Genomic DNA, 16,621 nt, shown 5'->3' on the forward strand with positions numbered 1-16,621 from the left:
AGACAAATAAAAAATTGCTGGAGTTGGTTTTATTATGAATCCAAAAGCAAAATAATGAACATTGTCTGATGGGACATGTGGTCATTTTGTCTAGCAGTGCCTGTGAAGCAGGAAGGATATAGGGTGTTCTCACTGATCATTTGTAAAAAGACTACCACAAAATAACTTCTCTTTATATGCCAATATCTATTGGGAGAGGTGAGAAAGAATAGAAATTTCATGGAGAACTGAATAAGAAGCTCTAAATTAAATCAAGATGCACCTGGTGACATTAATGCAAAGGGGAGGAGAGTGGCAAAAAAAAAATTTTTTTTTGGAAAATATGGTTTAGGAAGAAGAAATTGAAGTTTGGATTTTTTAAAAGTTTTGAGTTCCAAATTCTCTCCCTCCTTATCTCCTCTCCTCTCTCATTGAGAAGGCAAGCAATTTTATATATGTGCAGTCATGCAAAATGTATTTCCATATTAGTCATGTTGTAAAAGAAAACAGACCAAAAAAAAAAACCACAACAAGAATAATTAAAGAATGTTTTTTTAAAGTATGTTTCAATCTGCATCAGACTCTATCAGTTCTTTCTCTGGGGATGAATAGCATTTTTTATCATAAGTCCTTCAGAGTTATCTCTGATCATTGTATTGCTTAGAATAGCTATGTCATTCACAGTTGATCATTGTACAATCTTGTTACTGGGTATAATGTTCTCCTGGTTCCGCTCACTTCGCTTTGCATCAGTTCATGTAATTTTTCCAGGTTTTTCTGAGATCATACTTCCTGTTCATCATTTCTTATAGCACAATAGTATTCCATTGCATTCATATACCACAACTTGTTCAGCCATTCTCCAATTGATGGACATCCTCTCAATTTCCAATTCTTTGCCACCACAAAAAGAGCTGCTATACATATTTTTGTGCAAATAAATCCTTTTCAAAGTTAAAATAGTAGATTTATAGTTTCATGTATAATCATCTTTTTATTGTACTATGTTATGGAAATGCTTGTTTTATTCCATAAATTACAAATAAAATTTTAAAAAAGAATGATGAGTTCCATGACTTTAGAAAAACATGGAGACTTGCACAAAATAATGAAGAGCTAAATGAGCAGAACCAAGAGAACATTGTATACAGTAACAGAAATATTATTTAAGAACAATTTTGAGTGAATAAGTTATTTTGTCTATTATGAATACCTGAATTAACTATAAAGGACATATGAAGAAAGACATCATCTGCATCCAGAGAAAAAATTGATAAATAGAAGTATGTACAGAATAATTTTACACACACACACACACATACACATATAAATTTGTGTCTAATGGTAGCCATCTCTGGGGGGGGGGGAGAAAAAAAAGAAATTTACAAGATAATTTTCTTGTATATTTGAAAGGTACAGCAAGTTGTGCATAGTAGAGTTTCATGCACACTCCTCTTTTTTTTATTGTACAATGTCATGGAAATGCTTGTTTTATTCTGTAAATTAAAAATAAAATTAAAGAAAACAAATAGGTTCTTTTCCTTTTTTATATATCTTTTTGGGAGTGGTATTGCTGGAACAGAAGATATGCATGGTTTATAGCCCTTTGGCCATAGTTTTAAATTGGCTGTAGCTTATTATTAATGGAGAACTGCCATGGAGACAAAACATAAACAGTATTATCGATGAAATGTATGACCTGAAAAGAATGTAGGCTGGTCATAAGGGGACAGCAAGTGATAATTGATGGACAGCCTGTGTGCTCCATTGGTATCCATCAGAGGAAGACCTACATGCATTGTTAGGCGAACCCTCCATGGAAGATTTTTGGGAGAACGTGGACAAAAACAGTACAGGACTGAAAAGATGTGAATAGGATACAACCTGAATTCTTGAAGGGAACAGATTAATCAAAATCACAAGTCCACTGATAAGCGCTGTTCTAAGCACTTACTGACCATCATCAAGGATGGCTGATTTAGGTGGAAGGGTACTTATTGATGAGAAAGACAGTGATAATAAATTATGGTGGCCATATGGTCAGGAAGCAAAGTGAGATAGTAGGACAAATCATGGAGAATCCACAAAACATAAACCACAACTCAACTGCAGAAAATAGAGAGGCTTAAATCTCCCACTTGGCATGTCTTACTTTGTGGGGCGGGGGGAGTGGTGGAGGTGGGAGACGTGATTCTGCAGGAGGAGAGTCTAGGCTGTCCACATTAGTCATATAATCTGGTGTAGCCCTTGCCAACAGCCAAGCAAGCTTGATGCTAAGAAGTCGTTTGTATAATTGTGTCTTGGGACTGAGTAGCCACCATGGCTGCCTAGTATCTAGATGGTAGCTGCTCAGGGTTGGGTCTCACCAAGGACTTCCCGTGGACTCAGGGGATACCTATATCCTATGACGAGAGCACCATCAGAAGAACTTTTCACAGTGTTGTAAAAGTATATGAGAAGAGATGTATGAAATACTGGGGAGGCTCTTCAGAAAGCGGGGCAATGGATGTAACATCCTGAACATGCTGCCTCAAATCCTGAAGGCTTCCCAGGTCCCCAAAGGGACGTGTACAAAGAAAGTCATTGGGATTTGGTCCATAGGAGTCCCTTCAGAGTACCCGGAGATGAACAGGGAGAGGCTCCACAGGAGGGAGGGGTGTTGAAAGCAGCCGGGGACTCTCACGAGGAAGCAGCAGGCAAAGATGGAGCTGGGGAGAGGGGACGAGGAGGAGGAGGAGGAGGAGGAGGAGCAAGATGACCTCAGAGCAAGGGGGCCGCGTCTCACTCCTACTGGAGTAGCACTTGGCTTCCCATTTGCTCATGGGGTACTGGAAATTTTGGACAACTAGTGACAGCACTTTCTGAACTTGGAAGCTGTAGGTCCCTGAGAGTGCACCATCCCCTTCCCAGGAAGCCACCCTTCTTGGTGGGCTTTAATGGACATTGTTGGACATGAAAACCAGTGTCGGGCAGACTTCGGCACTCTTGGATTTGTCTGACGGGCTGCTCCCAAGATGAGCACACGCACACCCTTCTGGGGTAGGAGGTAACACAGGTTAAAGGGATTAGGAAATAAGAGGGAGAACAAGGGAAGGAAATAAGCATTTATAGAACACCTACTGTATGCTAAGCACTTACAAATATCGTCTCATTTGATAAGCGTTTTAATTCCTTGGCATTTACCCTCCGAACTCTTTAAAGCAAATGGCTTTCTGCATTATCAGGATGTCATAGGACCATAGACCTAGGGCTAAAAGAGACCTTAGGGATTAATTAATTCAACTTTACAGATGAAGAAACTGAGGACCAGAGAGGGGAAGTGATTCGTCCCTAGCTAGTGGGTCGACTCAGGTCATCCTGGCCCCACGGTGCTCTATGCATCATGGTACATTGCCTTTGACGTTAATGCCGCCTCGGTCAAATGGAAAATGGAAGTTAACGAGCAGTGGCCCCAGAGAAGGTAAAGGAGCCGGGATGTGGTAGGCTGTGACCACCTGTCGCTCATTCCTCTACTTCTGATCAGGAACTGACCATGATCAAGTCCCTCACAGAGAAATCAGGGTGAACTGAACTGTGTAAGGAGCCCACCGGGCAGTGAGACACGATAAGGCCTCCCCTCCGTCGGGTGGGTTGACTTGAACAGAGGCAGAGGGTCAGCTCAGAGCTCAGACCGGTCATCTTGCGATCCGTGGGGTCCAAAGAAACTCACTCCAGACAATTACAGCTATTTTAATCGGGAGCCTTCGATGCCTCCTAGAACTTGCCAGAGGTGTGATACGAGAGTGGCAGGGGAACAGGGACAATTACTGGAGAGCCTGCTGGTGACGTCCTTGAAGACACACGGAAAGCACTTCATTTCACTTGGGAAACTGAGCAGTTAATAAATGCTTTATCAGCCTGCCCGCCTCTGGACTGTGAGACGTGGGGGACACTGGCACAGGACTACCCAGCGTGGCGTGCCTTGTCAAAGAAGGCGCTAGGCTCTATGAGCGAAGCAGGGTTGCAATAGCTCAAAAGAAAAGGGCGATGCACACATTTACAGCCATCTCACTCCAAATGTTCACGTGCGCTATTTGCGCCCGACCTGCGGTGGAGCCTTCCGAGCTCGTATGGGTCTGATCGGCCAATCGGCTGCACTGTCCCTTGACCCCAACATAGCGATGTCATTTTGGGCCTCTTCAGAACGAAGGAAAACAACCAACCAACCACCCAGCTTGCTTGCTTGTCTGTCTGCTTGTCTGTCTGTCTGTCACGTACCAGACGCTGCGCTAGGCTCTGGGAATACAAGGAAGGATTAAACAGTCGCAGCCCTCAAGAAGCCCTGGAGTCTGGGGGCAGACGTGAATTGCCTCGGTCGTGTCATCTCAGCATCTGGCCCTCCAGCTAGAGAAGGGAATCATGAGTAGATGTCTCACGGCTGACTCCAAATTCTAAAGTCCCTAAGCTGCAGAGTTCAGGCACAGACCTTCTAATTTACAAAGAGCTTTCCTCAGCGGCTTGCTTCTTAAAGGGAAGGAGATTTTATTTTGCATTGACCTGCCTGGGCTCACGTTCTTCACCATCCCCACCTTAAATGGTAAGCTGCTTGAGGGCAGGGGCTGTTTAATATTGCGGACCCTCCTCGTTTTTTAGTGGGCTCACGGAAAGGTGGTTGGCGACCCGAGCCATCTGGAGGTGCTGACCTACACGGATGATTTCATTATGTTTGGGATGACTGTAACAGGGCAAAAAGAAGGATGGCTGGAGGTATAACAGCTCCATTAAAAGCAGGCAGTTGGCAGGTTTTGAGACTTGAATCTCTGTCAAGGGCAGAGGTCCCGTGGTGACTCCTCTGAGAATGAGGACCAGCCATCTTGATGCTGATGATGCAGAGAGAGATGGAGAGCTGAAGATGCTTCTGGATGGCAGTGGCTCCTTTCCCAGACTGCCCACTCTGCCAAGCCTCTTAGTCATCTCACATCCAGTGGAAGAGAGCCCTTCAGAATCGGATTCCTTCACACCTTTCTGCTCCTTGGACACGGCTCCAGGTGCTCCACGTTGCAGTGATGATGGCCTTTTGGCTGTTCCACAAATAAGACGTTCCATCTCCCAACTCCAGGCATTTTCCTGGGCTGTTCTCCATGCCCAATGCGATCTGTCTCCTGGCTTTTCTGGCTTCCTTCAAGCTCAGCTAACATCTCACTTTCTGCAAGAAGCATTAATAATGCTAAGTTAATAATTCCCTCTGAGATTGCCCCCTATTTGCCTTGTCTATATCTTGTATGTACAAAGTTGTTTGAAGGTTGTTTCCTCCATTGAAATATGAGAACCTTGAGGGCTAGGGCTGAGTTTTTACCTTTCTTTATATCCCAGCATTTCAGTACAGCACCTGGTGTGCAAGAAGTGCTTAATAAATGCTTACTGGCTCATAGACTTGACGAGCATTGTTGTTTAAGGTCTAAATGAGTCCTTTGGGTTACACCTGGATGCCAGCCTTGCAGGCTGAGGGGCAGGCAAATGAAAGCCAATAGAAATATCTTACATTTGAGGGCAGGAGTGCCCATAGACAGTAAGATGGAGTCTCCTATCAACTGGTTGGAGTTCTGAGTATGAAGCCCGATTTCAGATACGATGAATATCAACCTGTATTTTGACAAGGAGTGACTCTATCCTCATATCCCCTAGTACATGATAACAGTGGATAGGATAACTAGCCTCAGAACCCAGGAACACCTGGGTTCCAGTCCTTCCTTTAACACATACTAGCTAGGGGTCCCCAAGGCAACTCTCTAAGGCACTAAGTTAGAAGAGTTGCCAATATGCACTGGTGGATGGAATTTCCAAACTGAACTTTCCTCACACCAACAATATCATAGATGTGGACAAAAAAAACAAAACAAAACAAAAAACAAAACAAAATCATAAAGGGTAAATGTATTCTTAACCAAAAAGAGGATAAAGGTTTTGAAAATATAACTTTGATTACATGAAGCTGAAAAGCTTCTGCACAAACAAAATCAATAACTTAGGATAAGAAGGGAAGAGGTAGAACAGATAAAAATAACCTTTAAAAAAATAAAATTTCCCTTACAAAGGTCTGGTATCCAAGATACATTAAAAAAGTCAGATAGGAATATATAGCTGTGGATAAATATAGATGATAGATAGATAGACTGACAGACAGATAGATATGACCAAAATCTATTCCCCAATAGATCAGTGGTCAAAGGATGTGATCAAAGTTCTCAAAAGAAGAACTGCAAATTATTTTTTTGTTTTTTTAATTTATTTTTAGTTTTCAACATTCATTTCCATAAGATTTTAAATTTAAAACTTTCTCCCCTCCTTCCCAAGATGGCATGCAATGTGATATAGGCTCTACATATACATTCCTATTAAACATATTTTCACATTAGTCATGTTGTAAGGAATTAGAACCAATAGGAGGAACCACAAGAAAGAAGAAACAAAACAGAAAAGAAAAAAAAGAGCAAATAGTATGCTTTGATCTGCATTCAGACTCCATAGATCTTTCTCTGGATGTGGACAGCATTTTCCATCATAAGTCTTTTGGAGATGTCTTAGATCCTTGCATTGCTGCGGAGGGCTAAGTCTACCAAAGTTAGTCATCACACAACGTGGCTGTTACTGTGTACAATAGTCTCCTGATTCTGCTCACTTCACTCAGCATCAGACCAGACAAGTCTTTCCAGGTTTTTCTGAAGTCTGCCTGCTCATCATTCCTTATAGCACAATAGTATTCCATCACATTCATATACCACAACTTGTTCAGCCATTCCCCAGTTGATGGGCATCCTCTCAATTTCCAATTCTTTGCCACCACAGAAAGAGCTGCTATAAATATTTTTGTACATGTGGGTCCTTTTCCCATTTTTATGATCTCGTTGGGACATAGCCCTAAAGAGCTATTGCTGGGTCAAAGGGTATGCACAGTTTTATAGCCCTTTGGGCGTAAGAACTGCAAATTATTAACAACCACGTGAAAGAATGCTCCAAATCAGTAACTATAAGAGAAATAGAAATAAAAATAACACTGAAGTTTCACTGCATGCACTGCAAATTGGCAAAGGTGACCAAAGATAAGACTAGTCAATGTGATAGGGCTTGCAGAATGATAGGTGCGCTAAGGCATTATTGGTGGGCTGGTGAGTTCGCACAACATTTAGGAAAGCAATTTGGAATTATGCCAATAAGGGGACCAAAATGTTCTTGCCCTTCGACCCAGAGGTTCCATTACTAGGTCTGTGCCCGAAAGTGGCTATTAATAAAAAGAAAGTCCCCACATCTACCAAAATATTTATTGCAGCACTTTTTGTGATAGCAAAGAATTAGAAGCAACACAGATGTCCACTGATTGGGGATTGGCTAGACAAATTGAGGTCCATGAATGCAATGGTGTGTGACTGCGCTGTAAGAAATGGTGTATGTGATGAATACAGAGAGGCATGGAGAGATCTCCATGAACAGAAGCAGAAGGAAGGAATCAGAGCCAGGAAAACATACACAATGACTATAATAATGTAATATTATTAAACAACCACACACAAATAAAATCCACAGCAAATATTACAGAATTATAAAGAATAAGCATGGTTTGAAAGAAGAAATATAAGAAGACATTCCCACTCCCACCCCTTTCCAGAGGTAGGGAAGTCCACATGTGTTATACATTGCATATAATTTTTATATTTTCAGACTTTCTTGATCTACTAATCACTTAAACTGATTTTTCTTAAAAAATATTATTTGTTATTTGGGGTGGTTTTCTGGGGCTTGGGGGGATATTTGGGGGAAATTATGGGGATGCTAAAAAAACAAAAGACACGAATATGAACTTAGTTTTAGAAAAGAAACCCAATCACAGTGCCAAGCCTGGTGTGAGGTTTTTCATACACACACCCAACAGTTGTAGTATTTTCTTTTCTGCTTAAAAAGAAAATGGCCAGCCTATTTTGAGCATTTATTGATAGCACTGCTACTCTACTTACCCAACAGACTCAAAGAGTATTTTGGGCAATAGCAGTTGTGTTATTTCATAAATGTGCCACATTGGCATGTGTCAAAGTGTTACCTCAGATATGGACGGCTGTATTCTAAGGGGAGGATGGAACCTTCATTAGGGTTGATTTTTTTTTATCAGATGCAACATTTAAAATTTTTGAAGCTTTCTAGTTGAAGTTTCTATTTAGAGTAGTGCAGGAAAAATTTTAAATGTGAAATTACATACTGCATTTTGTCTGAAATAATTCTTAAATGCTTTTTAAACATTTGGGGGAAAACATGTCCAGAGCATCAGGAAGAGGGTCCAGAGAGAAATAAAGGAGGAAACGTTGCTAGCCTGAGGGCTTTTCCTTAAAAATGGAAGTTTCAGGAGGACATGACCGATAGGTCAGTCACCAAGAATTGAGCACCTATGCAGGAGTAGAGAGATCTCCCAGAGAGAGGAGGCTACAAGGATGATAGAACATCCAGCGGGGAAGGCATCTGCCAGGGTTAAGTTCACACCAGACTGAATAATGATCAGGAAATCCAATAAGACATTACTTCTTAACCAACAACTGCACAAAAGGTCAGCCAGAAGCCCACAAACAAGAGGAAAGGGAGTTACCATCAAAGCCAGTGAGAGCACAGGATATCCCAGTGTAACTATGGATGGGTCAAAGGTACATTGAAATCCTCCTGGCCAGGGCCAGCAAGACTGGAGGCTTTCCTGAGCAAACTCCAAGGTGGGGATCTTGGACTCACTGGGTAGCAAACAGCACACAGACCCTAATACTCTGTCCTGAGACACCAGAGAAGAACAGGTCTAACCAGCTAGATCTAACCCTAAGAGATGGAAGAACCCAGGTGACCCATACCACACAGGGCGAACAACTCCACCCAAAAGTACAACATGGCACTCAACACAAAGCCCCAATTCAATAACTTAAGCTGAAGAGATAAGTGAATCTAAGAAAACACCAAAGAGTATCAAAAATTATTGTACTACCAGAGATCCCCCAAAAGAAGGAGAAAATAACTTAGTAACAACTGCAACCAAAAACTCAAAAGAAAAAATGGATTTTCCCCAAGGACTACAAGAATACCTAGAAGTAAAGCAAGAGATTAAAAAACAGAAGTTTGTTACGGAAAAAGCTAGGAGAATAAATAGCTTAGAAGAGAATATGATAAACCTTTTCCAAGTAAAAAACTCTCCTCAAAACTAAAAAAGGCCAAACAGAAATCAATGATATCATGAAACAATAAGAAATATTGGGACAAAATCAATACATTGAAAAAAGGAAGAAAATGTAAGCTATCTGATGTAAAAAAAAAAAAAAAGAAAAACAACTGACAGATAAAACAAAAAAAGCAGGGGAGATAATTAAAAAATCACTGGACTCCTTGAAAATGATGATTCAAGAAAAGCCTAGATTCTATATTTCAAGAAATTATAAATGAAAGCTACCCAGATCTAGTAGAATCAGAGGGCAAAGACAGAAAGAATCTTCTAATCACCTCCTAAAAGGAATCCCAAAAAGAAAAATCTGAGGAATTCCATATCCAAAATCCAGAGCTCCCATGTCAAGGAAATATATGGCAAGCATTCAGAAAGAAGAAGTTCAAGTACCAAGACACCACAGTCAGGCTCACACAAGACCTGGAAACTTCTTCTATAGATGAGAGGAGATCTTGGAAAACAATATTCTAAGAGGCAAAAGATAAAGGTTTACAACCAAGAATAACTTAGTCTTATACACACACACACACACACACACACACACACACAGCCTGAGATTAGTGTAGAAATATATTAAACTCAATAGGAAAACAACCAATGATAAGAAGGTGAGCTGTTAAGAGAGGAAGAGAGAGGAGGAAGAAAGATAAGCAAAACCAAATTCCTCATCCTTAATGGGGAGTAGGAGAGGTTAAAAGGGAAAAAATAAAAAATACAAGCTAAGAACTAGAATCTAAGGAGGAGGATGTCTTAGGTAGCCCCTTGGATAACTGGGGAATGGCTGAACCCATTATAGCATATGAATGCACTGGAATATCACTGCACCATACAGGAGGACAAAAGGTACATTTTCAGAGTATAAACTGAAGCAGAGTGAGGTGAGTAGAACCAGGAGAAGAATTTGTACAAAAATTGAAGTATTCTAAAGGAAAACCACTCTGAAGGAGTTAAGAGCTCTGATTCAGCAATGACCAATTATGTCTCCAAAGGCCTTCTTACACAACTCCTGACAGAGAAGTGATAGACACAAGGTATAAGATCATACATTTTGGGACAGGGCCACTATAGGGATTCTGTTTGCTAGACTGTGCCTATTTTCATCAAGAAATGTTTGGGTTTGTTTTTTTTTCCCCTTTCTCTCAGTTTTTAAAGAAAGAGGGAGACAAGGGGTTAGCAAAAGTGATGTCCTCCTTAAAAAAAGGCCATTGTAACATTACTTAAAATGTGCAGAAGAGAAGTTCTGAATGAAACACAGACAAGCAGGACAGTTTCAAAAGTAACATAGAATTTATTATGTACTTTGTTTAAGCAAGCAATATGAGTCATGATTTCATATAGAATATTTTTTTGTGTTCTGTTGTATGTATGGAAATACTCTTTTTGGGGCGTTTAAGTTCAAAATAAAAAATAATTTTTTAAAAAAAGTACTGCCAATCCAGGGAAGAGATAAGAAAAGATACCTCTCTCTCTTCTTAGCAGAGGTGGGGGACTATGGGTGGGGAATGTGGCATATACTGCCAGCCTTAGCTGATATGTTGGTTTAGCTGAATTTCCCCCTCGACTTTTTTTTATCCTTTGTTACAAGGTATGGCTCACTGGATAGGGGAACAGATAAGGATATATTAAAAAATGAAGGTGACATAAAAACAAGTTATCAATTACAATTCTTAAAAAAAAAAAAAGTATGGCTAGGCATTTTGGAGCCTCTTCTGAAGAATGTGCCCATAGGTGCAGCTTCGGCACCATCCTTCATGCCCAGAATGAGCATGGACTGGAGGGAAGCCCAGGCGCAAGATGAAACTCTATAAGAAATGACAGAAGGGAGGGTGTTGTAAGCCTTGCAGAACCAAGCTTCCTTTCCCTGAGGATACTCTACAACTGAGGGCATGACTAGGGTGAGAGCTGATGCCCCACACAGGACTGCATTCACCCACAACCAATCTTATGGGAGGCCTGAGAAGGCACTCAGAGCTTCCCCAAGGCTTCCACAATGACTTTGGTCCCTGCAGACAAGAGAAAACTCCAGACGCGGGATAGGACAGGTTCTACTAGCCCAGGACAGCAGCAGGGGTGGGAGATCTGCCCCAGGGGCGTTCTGAGGAATTTGACGCTGACTTTTGGGCACTTACCTAGAGAGAAGAAGCATCAGCAAACCTTCAGACCTGGCCATGGTCACTTCTCATCTCTAGAAGGGGATAAGAAAAACATTAATGCAAAGAAGACCTTAGTGTTAATTAGCACTGGGCCAAATAGAGTAAGATGAAATTTGGGTTAAAAAAAAAAAAGTATTTATAAGTACAAGATTGCGCGGAGCATAGGTGGACAGCAGCTTATCTGAAAAAGATCTGGGGGATTTAGTGGGGCCCACAAGTTCAGTCTAAGTCAGCCGTGGGAGGTTGAGCCCAAGAAAGTCCAAGCCATATTAGGTTGAATTAAAAGAGGTGCCATATTCTATCCAACATGAAATGTCAGAGCTGGGAGGGACCTTAGAGAATAGAATGTCAGAGCTCAGAAGGTCCTTGGAGCACAGAACGTCAAAGGTGTGAGGGACCTTAGAACATGGGATGTCAGAGCTCAGAAGGTCCTTAGAGCATACAATTGGTTCAGGATCTTAGAGCACAGAATGTGATAGTTGGAAAGGGACTTTAGAACATACATAGAATGTTACAGATGTGAGGGACCTTAGAACAGAGAATGCCAGAGCTTAGATAGAACTTAGAACATGGAACATGGTAAGTCAGAGCTAGAAGTGACCTTAGAACATAGAACAAGAGCTCTGAAAGTTGGGAGGAATCCTGTGACATATAGAATATTAGACATGAAAGGAAAAAAACAATAAAATTAAAAGAGATCATAGACCATGAAATGCAAAACTTTGAACAAGAAGCATTAGAAGACAGAAGTTAACATGTAACTGGGGAAAAAGAAAATACTAAATTTTTTTTTAAAAAAAGATAGAAGTTAGACTAGCAAAGCTGTACAAGAACCAGGAGCACAGAATTTTGAGTTACAAATAACATTAAAATATGGAATTCCAGAAAAAATGAGTTTTAGAATATAGGAAAGAAGATTAGAGCTGGAAGAGACATAAAAATTAGAGAGTGAGAGCCAGAAGGGACCTCAGAACAGCAAATGTCAGACATGGAAAATGCTTTCTATGGGGGACTCAACCATTTTGGGGGTCCTGGACCCCTTTGGCAATTAGTCTGGTGAATCCCAAAGAGCTCTTTTCAAGATCATGTCTTTAAATACATAAAATAAAATATATAGGATTATAAAGGAAACCAACTATTGAACTACTATTATCAAAGCATTCAAAGGTCATGGATCCTTGTGGACTCCAAGTTAAGAACCCCATACTTAAACCACTGAGCATAGAATGTCGGAGCTAACAGGAAACTTAAAATATACAAAGTCAGAGCTAGAGACGCCCATCAACTGGGGAATGGCTGAACAAGCTGCCGTATATGATTTTGATGGGATACTGCTGTATTACAAGAAATGACGAACAGGATGCTCTCAGAAAAACCTGGAAAATATTTTCATGAACTGATGCAAAGTGAAATGAGCAGAACCAGGGGAACATTGTACACTGTAACAGCCACATTGTGCATGACCAACTGTGAATGACTTAGCTGTTCTCAGCAATACAATGATTCAAGGCCATTCCAAAGGACTCATGATGAAAACCGTTAACCACCTCCATGGAAAGCACTGATGGAGTTTGAATGCAGATCAAAGCACACTGTTTTTTAACTTTCTTTGTTTTTCTTGTTGGTTTTTTTTTTCCTTTGGTCTGTGGTTTCTTTCACAACATGACTAATATGGAAAAATGTTTTGCATGACTGCATATGTATAACCTATATCAAATTGCTTGCCTTCTCAATGAGGGCAGACGGGAAGGAGAGAGGGGGAAAATTTGAAACTCAAAATTTTAAAACACAAATGTTAAAAAATGTTTTTGCATATAATTGGAGACAAAATAAAATATTTTACATATTTATTTTAAAAGTCAGAGCTAAGAGACCTGAAACTATATACTGTCAGGATTGAAGAGGTCGTTTGACCACGAATGTCCAAGCTGAAAGGGGCCCTAGAATATAAAGAGATGTTTGCAGACAGCGGCCGTCTTTTTCTCTCTCCCTACCTCGCCTCCCCACCTAAACACCAAGTGTTTAGCCCCCCTCTGGATTATCTCCCCTGAGGGTGACTACTACCGTCAGATTCAAATAGCATTCCAAGGGGCCACACTCCTAAAACTGTAACTCACAAGCCCCCACAAATGAGCTTATATCCTCTCCCTGCTTCCTGCCCTCTGGTAGAGGGAGGCAGAGATCCCATACCACCACGCTGCCGCTCCCTGCTCAGACAGCTGATCACAGCTGGCTGGCTTAGTCTTTCTAAGGGACACCCAAGGCATCTCCAATCTTTCCCCATACAGTGGCCAGGATCCTTTTCTAATTTAATCAAAGAACTTTTCCCACACTTAATAAAGGTGTAGATGCATTTCTGAGCTTGGTTACCTTGTTACCTCTATTACCTGCTCTTTAATTGCTAGGATTATATAAACAAGCTTGAGGAGTAGGGACCAACCCTCATTACTCCGCTGAGGATGCTAGCAGTTTTTTGTTTGTTTGTTTCTTTTGCTTTTTGGTGAGGCAGTCAGGGTTAAGTGACTTGCCCAGGGTCACACAGTTAGTAAGCGTCAACTGTTTGGTCTGAGGCTAGATTTGAACTCAGGTCCTGCTGACCCCAAGGCCAGAGCTCTATCTACTGCGCCATAGCTGCCCCCAGCAATTTTTAATTGGCATAGAGTCTTTCGTGAGGTCCCAGGCCTTCTCCATACAGCTGGTGCTTCTCCATACAGCCCAGAGCTTGAACTCACCTCTAACCACATAATTGTACAAATTTGACAACAAAGTTTTATAAAGTTCCTTAGAGTTTAACATTAACCTTGGTGTTTGTAAGAGTCTGGACCAACCCAAACAACAATAAGAAAAGGGGCAAAAGTAAAACAATGAACAGTAGCAAAGTAAGTAAACAGAAAAAAAGAGGAAAAAAGCAACAACAATTTTCCCTCCTGCAAAGGGGAAGTCTAGTCCTAGAGAAGCTTCCAAGTGCATGTGGGGTGGCTGAGAGGAGCCTTAGAATATGGAATGTCAGATCTGGGAGAGGCTTAGAACATGGAATGTCAGAGCTGGAAGGACCCTTAGAATAGGGAATGTTAGATATAGCAGAGGCTTAGAACATGGAATGTCAGAGATGGGAGGGAACTTAGAACATGGATCATCAGAACTGGGAGAGACCTTAGAACCACAAAACAGAACCACCAGGACTACAAAGGAATGTGTAAGATAGAACATGGCCCATTACAGCTAGGAATTACCTCCAACCATGTCACATGAAAAGGTGAAAAGAACTGAGTATATAATGTAAATAGCGTCAAGTGGGACTAAATCCCATCCACTCCTGGCAATCAGATAAAGTTCCATCTTATAGGGATTCTCAAAACTCATTTTGTTGCCTTATGGCTCCCCACCCATATTTTCATCTGGGAAAAATGATGGCAATCTGGTTCATTTCTCAGGTACATATTTTGTACCCGCTATTCTGCACATCTGTTGCTTTCAACCTACCTCCTCCCCCCAAGTAGAATGGAAGCAACTTGAGGGCAAGGGTTGTTTTGTCTTTGAATCCCTAGTGCCTAGCATGGTGCCTGGTAACTAGTAGAGCTTACTGGTTTAATCAAACTGAATTAAATAAATGGAACTTGGACCTGAGTTTATTATTATTATTATTATTGATGATGATGTTGATGGAACAGAGACTAGACTTGTGATTTCATTGGCTGAAGAGACTAAGGTGAGGAAACTCCCTCCACCAGTGCAGCTTGGCAGTGCAGAGAATTGCCTAGAGTCCTACAAGGTTAAGTGACCCGCCCAGGGTCATAACAGCCAATATTTGTCAGAGGCAGCACTTTAATATCCTCCTGGGAGAATTTAATTTCTTTGAGTGCAAGGATAGTTCTTCATTTTGTCTCTGTGACTCCAAATACAGAAATAGTGCCTTGCACGTAGTACATGCTTAATAAATATTTATTGGATTGGATTGGATTGGATTGGATTGGATTGGATTGGAAGGTGATGTGCGCCATCTGCTGGAGATCTGTGGAACTGCAAAAGCCCACAAAGGAGAGGAGTGAACACTGAGCAGCAAAAACCGGCCCTCCTCCCTACTGAAGCCTCACCCAGGGCAGTACTATAAATCCTAGAGCTTACAGGGCTCTCTAAAAGGCAGGCTTGGGGCCAGACTCTAGCGGCTGCTTTGCAAGTCCTTTCTGTGTTCACTGACTTGCAAATAAAATTATACTTGAGCTTTTGCAAGCCTGAATGCTTGTAATACCCTTGGGAGAAGTACCAGATAGTGACGTTCATCCGATGGGTAGAGGAAAGGCACCAAGAAACGCGCCTCTGCCACAAGAGCCGCAGACGAAAAGGCCTGGGCGTCTCTGGACCGCAAGCTGGATGAGAAGGATGTATCGTGCGTGCTATGCCGACCAAATACAGTGAACACAGCCTCTGGCTGCCTTCAGGAGGTGTCGTTTCCAGATCTGGGGAGACCTAGTCTGACGTCTCCTGCCCGAGCCAGAGTCCAGTTCTCGGGCCACGTCTCTTGAGGGGCCTGACAAAATCGAACGCGCTGAGAAGGCCGAGGACAGGACCAGGGAACGGGAGACGTGACGGTCGGCCAAAGGGGACGGTCAGCCGGGAAAAGAAAAGATTTGGGTTGGGGGGCAAAGAAGGACACGTAAGGACGTCTGTCAAAGTATGGGAATGGTTTGACTTTGGTCATATTTGTTTTGCTTGGTCCTGCAGGGCAGAATGATGAATAACGGGGCAAATTGTAAACATATGTTGACCCAAAATAAGGAAGAAAATGTGTTGACACACGGAGCTGCTTCAGGAGGTAATAAGGTCCCCATCAGCAGGGGTCTTCCAGCAGAGATCAGATAAACCACTCGTGCGGAATAGTAAGAAAGGATTCCTACTTAGGGACAGGACAGGCTGGAACTACTACAAGGCTTCTGAGGTTCCTCCCTACTCCGAGACTGATTCTGAGAGGGAGTTAAGCCATGCCAGGGCCCTTCCTCCCCCGGCCGGCTCTTTGGGATGCCTTGAAGGAAAAGGGAGATGCAGAAAGCCAGTCTCCCCTCAGAGCCTGGCACGGTCCCACAGATCTTCAGGAGACATCTTCGCTAGGGGCCGTGGTGGGAGCCCGTGACACCCGGATTCCCAGCTCTGCCATCCATCCCTCCTGCCTGTCTCAGGCGGGTCACCTCTCCGGGGCCCAGCCGCCTCTATGCAATTCCTCCCGGTCCCAAGTCTAAGGCCCTGTACTTGGAAGTCTGCAACGCCTTCGGTG

This window comes from Vombatus ursinus, unplaced genomic scaffold, assembly GCF_900497805.2.
Source record: "Vombatus ursinus unplaced genomic scaffold, bare-nosed wombat genome assembly UNPS02015030.1, whole genome shotgun sequence".
NCBI lineage: Eukaryota > Metazoa > Chordata > Mammalia > Diprotodontia > Vombatidae > Vombatus > Vombatus ursinus.